Source organism: Macrosteles quadrilineatus, unplaced genomic scaffold (assembly GCF_028750875.1).
Source record: "Macrosteles quadrilineatus isolate MER2022 unplaced genomic scaffold, UCM_ALF_1.0 Scaffold_1__1_contigs__length_201487025, whole genome shotgun sequence".
In the NCBI taxonomy this organism is placed as follows: Eukaryota; Metazoa; Arthropoda; class Insecta; order Hemiptera; family Cicadellidae; genus Macrosteles; species Macrosteles quadrilineatus.
Genome location: NW_026542594.1, coordinates 14,018,111 through 14,029,158, shown reverse-complemented (window position 1 = coordinate 14,029,158; position 11,048 = coordinate 14,018,111).

Genomic DNA, 11,048 nt, shown 5'->3' with positions numbered 1-11,048 from the left:
CATAAACACGTTCCCCACAAACCATCGCGTGAACTGCAAATAATACTGCTCTGGGACAAGGGGGACAGTGAAACATAAGCGCGGTTTGAACAAGCCGAGCAGTAGCAAGAAATTGGTTTGTAGTAGACCTTGTAGAGATAATTAGTATAGTAGCGCATTGTTCTGGGCCTATAAAAGGTCCGATATGTTATTGAGATGTCTGCGTGTCCAGTGATCACTGGGTTTACGAGGAGATGCGCGGTTACGAGCGCCAACAACGCCTTAACAGTGTGTGAATTGGCGGTTGCGGGCATCACCTACCTACCGGTAACTGTGCGGTGCACAATTGCACCAAGTTAGTGCACCACTGTGCACATTGCTAGCTCCTAGCGGTGGCAAAAGTATACTGTGGAACTGTTGTAGGGGGAGAGACGAAAGCACTGATATACGCGTACTACGGATTGAAAATTATATTTCGATCGTCTGTTGGTGTATCCGAGGATTTGTTTTCTTGTCATATATAAAATGTATAAGAGGAAAGTTAATATTAAACTGGTCATGTTGAGGGTATCTATTTACGTTGAAGATTCTTCATTAACACAGTTCTAGTGACTTGAAATCTTATCAGAGGGATACAATTAATTGTTTAAAAGTTAAATAACAACCACGAAAGCGCATTTCAGTTGAAAAAGTACACAAGCACTACCATATTCAACATACAACTTTTTAAGTACATTCCGTGTAAACCTGTTAAAATCTTGAACCTCGCGGACCTTTCTTTAAATTGTCGGCTTATTACAACATACCCACGCTACTGATGGCTCGTGCGAGATAGCCTAAAATATAATAATTATGTTTCATGTCAACAGTAACTTGTAGTAAATCGCTTCCTGAGCCTCAGCAAAGTAAGAACAGCTGTTCGTGGCGGCGAAACGTTTTAATTGCGACGCGTGCCCCCAGAGCGAGACGGTTTCCGGCATAACGTCGAAAAAACAATTGAATTACACCGTTAACAATACCATAGGCAAATTATGGCGAAAAAATGGACTATTGTTAAAAAATGTCATTGAGGAGACAACTCTTTTATCACAAAGACGTTGTCAAATGAGTTTTCTACATTGTCTAACAAGATTACACTATCTAGGATGAACAACAACGGAAAGATTGAAGGTAAGAATTAAATTACTTTTCTATATAGAAAAGCATGTTACATTTTCTCTGTAAGGTCCATTCTAATAAAGCTATTGGCAGGTATTTGAGAACAAGTAAGGAATACCTGTAGGCCTAATTATTTACCCTGATAATACTTTTGAAATGGTGTTGTGACGGGTAGTCACCAAAAATTATTTTCTAAATTTTGGGATTATATTTCAAAAGTAAAAGACCTGGTAAATGGATTTCACAATGCATATACCAGTGTCAGAACATTGGCATTTAGTAGACAGAATTCTTGATGACACGTAGCTTGCTCAATCGACCGACCCACAAAAACCGTAGACTTAGCAATTGTACTTTGGAGAGACTGAGGTCGGAGTTGACCGAAAGGAAGACACTTGGCCCCAGACTGTCAAAGGGGACACTTCGCCGGTCTCCGGGTTTTTGGTAAGGCGATTACTTTATTAATATTTAACTTTATAATTTTTGTGATTGTCCAGGCTAACTTAACCTTTTAAAGTTGATTGATTGATACTAATCGTAATCAATTTTATAATAATTGATTTCATTTATAATTTGTGTGAATAAATATAGTGACTATTAAATTCCTGTTTGAATATATTAACGTGTCAAAAAGAATTATAATTATTAGAGTTTGATATATAAATTTCATTTGCTTAGACCTACTTAAATAAAAGGAGCCTGTAATTATTTTATCATCCATTTTGATTATTGTCTTTATTATTATCTTTATCATATTGTCCATCCACTTTATTTGAATAATGATTAAACATTCTTTTACCTCTCACTAAAGTATTCTTATTATTTTTAATCGATCCCGGTTACGCCCCCGGTCACAATTACAATCGTGGCAAATGGTGGAGACAGCCGTGTCTTTAAGTTTTTACTTAAGAATAGTTCTTTTTTGTGTACATCAATAATTTCTTTTGTTTGAGTTACATCTTATATGTCTATAATTGTTAGGCCTTTGTTATTATTACCTGGACAATCGTTGTATGTTTTTGTGCATGCTAGAAAGTAAGTAATTTCTATTTAGTGTTGTGTTTTACAAAAGTATCATCTATTTTTGATTTTGGGCGCGTGATAAGCGATTTAAGCCGTTTGATACACCCTCGTTGAGAATAAATAGCTTGACGACATTGAGCTGCAGCTCATGCTTAATTCTCGTTGTTAGGCCTCTGTATTAATCTAGTTTTAAAGTTTTTAGCCACTCTTTCGTTTTATACATCTTTTACCAAGTATTAGGGCTCGATTATAATTATTATTATTATTAGCTTATTTACACGAATATTTTTGTTTTGTATTATTTGAAGATTGCTTATGCGTGTTATTTAAATGACGATTGATAACATGAACGCTGTCTAAAGTTGAATTTTATATCTGTTTATGTCTTTTATTTTGTACCTATTGATAGGATGCGATAGGCTTCTATAGCGAGTTAATAATTGGTAATGTGTTTCTTTAACGTAGGAATGTGTGGATTGATTTTGTTACATTAGCTCTATGAATTATTTTATTTAGATAATTTTTTCATGTCATATAACAAAACTATGTGTAATGGCGAGTAATGGACGCACTAAGTTTGTCGGACATTAAAAGCTGTAATAGAAAGGAGGTATTAAACTGGTATAAAAATTTTGGGCTAACTTATCCGGTAGACGCTGATCTAGACTATTTAAGAGGAAATCTTAGATTGTTAAAACTGAAGCACGATCAAGATTCCAAACTTACTTTGTATAGTTCACCAAGTGAGTTTCAAACTTATGATTCAGTTAATGAGTATCATAATGAGATAACTTTAGATAATAGACAACTTCCATCTACCGCTAACCCCGCCCCCGTATATCAAAATACCGACATTCAGACCTTAGGTGCCGGCTCGGGATCGCATACCGTCGACCAGACCAACAGTTCACTTCATACGCTTGAACCTTCAGAAGCCGTCACTATGAATAGGGAAAGATCTCCTTTTTATCAACCTGGAAATTTCACGGGGAAAGCTGGTCAGGATATTAACATATTTTTCAACAAATTTGAGCGTGCATCCAAGATAAACGCATGGGATGATAATAAAAAGGTCTTATATCTTCCCATGTATCTGGAAAACGCTGCACTAAGTTTTTTTGAAAATATTGAAGTTAAAAACCCCCAGGCTACCTATGAAGCTTACAAAACTGCTTTCTTATCGAATTTTGCACCGGTTGAACGCAAAGAACTGCTTATGCTAGAGCTAAACTCACGCGTCCAACAACCTAATGAAACGGTAGCAGAATATACTGCTGACATTGAAAAACTCTGCCGGCTGGTCGACTCGACAACGGACGAGTCTAAAATCTGCGGTCATATTCTAAAGGGGTTAAATCCTGCGATGTTACAGCAAATTTCTATTTTGGATAATACCACTCTAGGATTGTTAAAGGCGAACATTGCTAAATTTGAGCATGGTAACTACTTGTTAAGGCGTAGATTTGGGGTATTAGAGCCTAAGCAGCCCAATCATGCTGATATTGAAGCCAAATTAAATTCTCTTACTGAAATGGTGCACGAGATACACGTTTCTGCTAAAACCGACAGATTTGAACGCTATGGTAAAGATAGAGTCGACGACAGATCTCAAGACGACAGCAGGCGGTCTCGTAGGGATATCTCGCCCTATACTCCACATAGCTCTCGTAGTTTACCACGTCATGAAGAACATAGGTCGTCTAGTTCCCAAAGGTATCACCGATCACCTGCCAGATCACCATACCGCGAGGAAAATAGGAGACCAAGTTATCGCCATTTCCCCGCCCGAACCAGCTATAATAATCGAGATGAAAGAGGACGTAGTCCTTACCGATCTAAAAGCCCTTACCACAAATCAAGGTCTTATACTCAGCTTAATTCGTATAGTGATCGTGACCGATACCCCCGCAGGGAAAATGTACATTATGGGGGTCGACCTGGTAAACAGGTGCATTTCTCTAACTTCCCCAGTCAGCCTTGTAGGAATTGTCATAACATGAGACATTTCACTGTTGACTGTCGTGCCCCTCGTTATCAAAAAAACTAACTAGGCCAGGGGATAATGAACCTCCCCCTGCTGGCCAAATACCTCGGAAGTTTAACGACAGTGTACATAGCATAGATAATGATGAGTGTAACATTTACAATCCATGCGTGCAAAAACAATATCAGCAAAGGCATGTAAGGTTCCTTTCTGACTTTACAAAACAAATGAAAGCGGAAAGTGTTTGCAGCTCAGTTGTTACTCGGGGAATCAAGAAAAGATATCCTTTGCACGTGAACGGACTAATAGAGGGCGGTGAAGTAGCTATACTCTTAGATTCTGGAGCTAATATTTCATGTGTAAATAGCAAGGAGCTCAGGGAATCAAAACATATTATCAAGCCGACTAACGCACTCCTCACTACGGCGGGGAAAACCCATTTAAATGTGTTAGGTGAAGCAGAAGTGGAATTTCGCGTAGACTCTAAGTGTTTTGTACATAATGTGTTTGTAGTAGAGGAACTAAATTGTTCTTTACTGCTAGGAAATGATTTCTTGTCTCAGTATTGTACAGTACTCGATTATGATAAGCGAACAGTTACGTTCTCGTGCCAGGGTCAACGTACAGAGCTGCCGATGCTAGGTAACTGGACACGCACTTCAGCGCGCAATGATGAGTCAGCCGCTACACGTAGTGCCCCAGTACAAATAGTCTCAGTCGATTTATTAGATGCTTCCCAAAACTTTACACTAGATGCATCTAACGTGACTCATACTTTGGAAACATTTTTCCACGAGCCCAAGCCCCAAAACGTGACTTTAAGCCCAACTTCTAATGGTATCTCTGATGTTGTAGAATCTGATATTCTAACGATAGTACCTAAATCGGACCCTCTACCTCCTAACTTCTCAGGAAGTATAACTGATAGTGGCGGGAACAAAATAGATATAAACCCACAGTTAACGCCTTCTCAATTCAAATTAGCACAGGAGCTAATAAATTCGTACAGGGACGTGTTTGCTAAGGACGATACAGACTTGGAGGAAGCAAATATTCCCCCGTACGAGATAAGAGTTAAGTCCGAGGAACCCGTAGCCCTACCTCCCTATCGGTTAGGCCCCAAAGAAAGGGAAGAATTAGATAGACAGGTGGACGGTTTATTAGAAGCTGGTGTTATTGAACACTGTCAGAGCCAATACGCGGCACCTACTTTCATGGTGAAGAAACCTGGGGGGAAGTTTCGTTTAGTACATAATTATAAGAAAATTAACGAACTAATAGTGGATGACAAATATCCTCTCCCCCGAATAGATACTATCCTTGAGACTTTGGAAGGTGCGTCATTCTACTCTCAAATGGACGTAAATCAGGCATTTTTTCAACAGCCAATAGCCCCCGAGCATAGGGATTATACAACTTTCATAACCCACAAGGGGTTGTATCGCCATACCCGTCTCCCTCAGGGAATGAAAACTAGTCCAAATGCTTTCCAGTGATCAATGAACAGGGTTTTTGCGGGATTGCTGTATCACGGAATAGTTTTATACATTGACGACTTGGTCGTGTATGGTAACACTTTTGACTCGCAGCTTAAGAGTTTAGAAGAGACATTCAAAAGACTTAGGACCGCTCGTTTGAAGCTTAAGACATCTAAATGTCATTTTTTCTACACTAAAATTGAAATATTGGGGCATGAAGTACAGCCAAATGGTATAAGACCCCTCCAGGAAAATATTCGGGCCATACAGGATTTCCCCCGTCCCCATAAAGTCAAAGACGTGCGGAGTTTTCTGGGTACTGCGTCATACTATAGGAAATTCATCCCCAAGTACAGTGAAATCGCTCATCCGTTAACGCAGTTAACCAAGAAGGAGCACTGCGATTCGCGTAGCTTACCATGGTCAGAAGAGCATGAAACTGCCTTTAAGGCATTAAAAGATGCGTTGACTACTCCACCCTTACTAGCTCATTTTAGTGACAACCTTGACACAGTGGTTATGTGTGACGCAAGTCGAGTAGGAGTCGGCGGAGTGCTGTGTCAGTACCAAGTGGACGGAACATTGCGACCCGTTGCTTACGTCAGCAGAACGTTGAAGAATACGGAGAATCGATGGACTGTGTCTGAATTAGAACTTTTAAGTGTATTGTTTGTAGTGAATTATTTCCGTTCGTTGCTACTAGGTAGACATTTTACTATTTACAATGACCACGCTAGTCTTCAGTATTACAAGAACATTAAGAATTTGAGTTCTAGGCTAAATCGGTTGGCTATGAAACTGATTGACTATGATTTCACGATAACACATATGCCTGGTGCGGTAATGAGGGTCCCGGATGGACTGAGCAGGAACCCGATCAACGTGGAAATAGACAATGAAACAGTTGCTGAGGAGATGCTGATAAACCTGGTCACTCAAGTTAACATTCACAAACTCCAGTTAGAAGACGAGTATCTCTTAAGCATTCGTAATGCTCTTCACGATCCTGTAGGAGCACGTGGGAAGATTAGGAGAGCCTCTAGAATGTATGTCTTAAAAGACGATATTCTTTACTACAAATCCTACTTTAGGGATGGGAACAAACTTTTACTAGCCGTCCCAACTGCTCTAGTAAAAGATATACTAAATGCATTCCATGATAGCTTATCTTCTGGTGCACATTCGGGAATAACAAAGACAGCGTACAAAATAGGAAGGCGATACCATTGGCCGACAATGAATAAAGACATCGCTACCTACGTCCGATCTTGTTTAGATTGCCAACTTAGGAAAACCGACAAGCGAAAGCCTGCGGGTTTAATGCAGCCTATTAACCCTCCTTCCACGATCCCGTTTGTGAAGATACAGATAGATTATCTCGGTCCCCTTCCTAGATCCAACAAGAAACAATATATAATTGTGGCAACGGATGTTACCACAAGATACGCAGTCACCAAAGCCGTGGAGAAAGCAGACGCAAAAACTACAGTAAGATTCATATTGGAAACAATACTACCAAGATTCGGGTGTGTTCAAGAGGTCCAGACTGATCGAGGGACACACTTCACTGCGGACGTCTTGAAACAGCTTCTCGACGCCCTAGGAATCCAGCATAAGAAGAGTTCGGCATATCGACCACAGTCACAGGGTCTCACGGAGCGCTTCAACGGGACGCTGTTGGACATGCTTCATTTCTACTCCAACAGCCAGCATACCAACTGGAGCAAGTTTGTGGACAATGTGACATTCGCCTACAACACGTCAATACAGGAATCCACCGGACACTCACCATTCTATCTGCTGCACGCTTATGAGCCTCTTCATCCCATCGATTTGGCCATCCTCCCAACAATCCCGGACAACGACATCTTAGAAGCAGTCAAGAGAATCCACGATGTGCGAGAGAAAATCCCAGACATCCTCCACAAAGCCCAGCAGCGCCAGAAGACCCGTCATGATGCAGGACACACACCACGCCATTACGATCCGGGTGACAAGATACTTCTAGCAACTCCCCATTCTGGCGAAGGATCGAAGAAGTTGGCCCCCTCCTATCGTGGCCCATTTGAAGTGAGGAAGAAGCTCTCGGACCTGAACTACGAGTTTCATCTTCAAAAGGCGGGAAAATGGACGACATACGTAGTTCATGTAAATAGGATGAAACCATTCTATGATAGAAGAGAGTAGTTGTAGAGTAGCATATTTATAACAATTAAGTAGGGACTATTATTTGACGTAAATAAATTGTACTTGGATTTTTTACTTAGGTAGTGTAGTAAATGTAATACGTAGAATGAAAGTTTTTATGTTATACTATTGCAAATCAACAATTGGTTAAAGCAAATCACCTAAAAAAAAAAATAAATAAAAAAAAAATAAGGTACTAGGTAGTTGTAAAAAGGATTATTTTTAATAGTAGGTAGATTTAGGTGTAATACATTGTAATAATATAGGTCAACAATCCACACATATATTCATTAATTAGAACATTAATTTAGTGTTTGCCCTACTATCACACAATCACTGATCTTCATGAATAGGAAAATTATAACAGCAACAGTTTATAATTGGCATATTTTTTTATCTCTTTTTACTTTCGAAACTGTTGCTAATAATTAATTATTTTTTTGTTCGCCTTGCCATAAACCCATACAAAAATAAAACTTTCTTTATATTACATAACATACATACAACCACTAACACATGTTGTTTCTTTCTGTTTACATATATCCATGGGAGCTGGGATGCCAAAGACAGTCAACAACACATCGCTGAGTTGCACATAGTCCGCAAGGTCGCCGCCACACCCGACACTAGTCTACCATCTTCGCTGACGCCACCAGTCTTGGCCACAACCTAATCCACAGCCGCTCTACATCTCTACCGTCTTCTCATCAACACCAATTAAGAATCTAAATTTGACATTGTTAATTTTCAATTGCACAGGTTCCTTTTAATAGACATGGGGACCATGTCTAACTGGGCAGGGGTAATGTGACGGGTAGTCACCAAAAATTATTTTCTAAATTTTGGGATTATATTTCAAAAGTAAAAGACCTGGTAAATGGATTTCACAATGCATATACCAGTGTCAGAACATTGGCATTTAGTAGACAGAATTCTTGATGACACGTAGCTTGCTCAATCGACCGACCCACAAAAACCGTAGACTTAGCAATTGTACTTTGGAGAGACTGAGGTCGGAGTTGACCGAAAGGAAGACACTTGGCCCCAGACTGTCAAAGGGGACACTTCGCCGGTCTCCGGGTTTTTGGTAAGGCGATTACTTTATTAATATTTAACTTTATAATTTTTGTGATTGTCCAGGCTAACTTAACCTTTTAAAGTTGATTGATTGATACTAATCGTAATCAATTTTATAATAATTGATTTCATTTATAATTTGTGTGAATAAATATAGTGACTATTAAATTCCTGTTTGAATATATTAACGTGTCAAAAAGAATTATAATTATTAGAGTTTGATATATAAATTTCATTTGCTTAGGCCTACTTAAATAAAAGGAGCCTGTAATTATTTTATCATCCATTTTGATTATTGTCTTTATTATTATCTTTATCATATTGTCCATCCACTTTATTTGAATAATGATTAAACATTCTTTTACCTCTCACTAAAGTATTCTTATTATTTTAAATCGATCCCGGTTACGCCCCCGGTCACAATTACAATCGTGGCAGTGTAGTTTTGTGATTCATTCTATCTGGAGGCTGGAGGAATGTCACACTGCCATAGTAAGTGGTAGTGTCTGTTGGTCTGAATCAACAAACAGAAATATCTGACTGTGTTGATTGGTAGATTATCTAAAAGTATTTCTCAGGAATATTAGAGTTTTACACTAAATTTCCAAGTTCCAAGTTAAATTTCCGTTTTAAATTTTAAAGGTTTTTAATTAGTAAAGAATTGTTCAAATTCTGAATAAGTAATGTCTCAAATTAACAAACTTGTGTTTGTACTATGCCCTCGCCTTCCATTAGTTGAATTTTAGTTGGAAATAGAGCAATAATTATAGTTTATAACCTCAAGCAATCCGATCACATTAACATGTATCGTAAATAGGCTACGTTCATCTCCGTAGGATAGCAGTGCAAACTTCAAACTGTTTCAACCGTCCATTAACTTCAAACATACCACCATGCCTTGAAACTACAGTAGTTTCTTTTCCTCGGGCAGCAGTTAGGAAGTGATGCGAAGCATCCCGAGGATGACCCCGAAGATACTTAATGGCAAAGTTAAATCAATTTATGTGCTTCATTTAAAGCAAAGCTATAGTTAAAGAGATTTAATTTCATTTCAGTAATTTTCTTGAATACCAGAGTTAATTAAATGACGCTTTAAATAAATTATTTATGTTTTATATTAGTGTAGCACCACCAATAACCTGGAAGGTCGCGGTTGTCTGATTGATTGTTGTATTCAAACCGGAGTGTAGCACAACCTATACCTCTGCAGTCAGCGGTCTATGATTGTCTGTTATGTTCAAACTAGAGTGTATCACCCCACCTCCGACGGTTGGCGGTCTTTGATTGTGTGTGTTGTCGCAGATTAATCGGATGCGATGCAGTTACTGAGGAAGTGACGTCAGATGTTACATATGCGCATGTTTGGTGCTGGTCCGACGGTCGACATGCCTCGTGCCCGTGGTCTACCCGCTATCCGCAAACCAATTCGCACGATCTAAAAATCCGTTCGAGGCTTGTTTTCTCACAGAAAAAATATAGCCACACCCGTCCAAGTCCCAGGCACATACTTTTCTTTATAAAAGTTCAGGTACATATCCCCAAAAAACAACCTACTAGGGGTTTCTCTAAAAGGAATCACACCATAACCTTAAAAGTGATATGCTTAGATCCTTCGTCAGAATATAACTAGCCAATAGAAATATTGGCGACTTCTGTCAATTCATTAAGCATCCGATTTGTTATTACTATAGAATATTTGTATTGCGTTGCAACGCGCGGTGGACAAAAAACTGGCACTGCACATGTACGTACTCATTCGATTCAATTTATGGAATCCGCGTTGCAATGCTCCCATGTGTTCAGGGTAAACACACATTCACAAAAATACGAGAGCACAGCACCAAGACTGGAAGTAAGAAGAATAGATATAATCTTCAATGTGTCGATGTAGCAAAAACCTTCAATTACTTCTCATCCACATACAGTGTAAAAAGATATTACAGGGACTAACCACTTGTTGTCTAATTTTTTAATTGTATAAGGGAACGATCCAAGCCCTGGTTACTATCTAACGTCAACATTTTGCACCATTGTTTGATGTCTGTATTGTGCCATCATGCATTGGCATGACCCAACATTTGTTTGTTGATTTTGGAATTAAATATTAAAACGGTAAGGACCCTAGGCAAGGCACAATTAATTATTCATAATGCTTATACAGT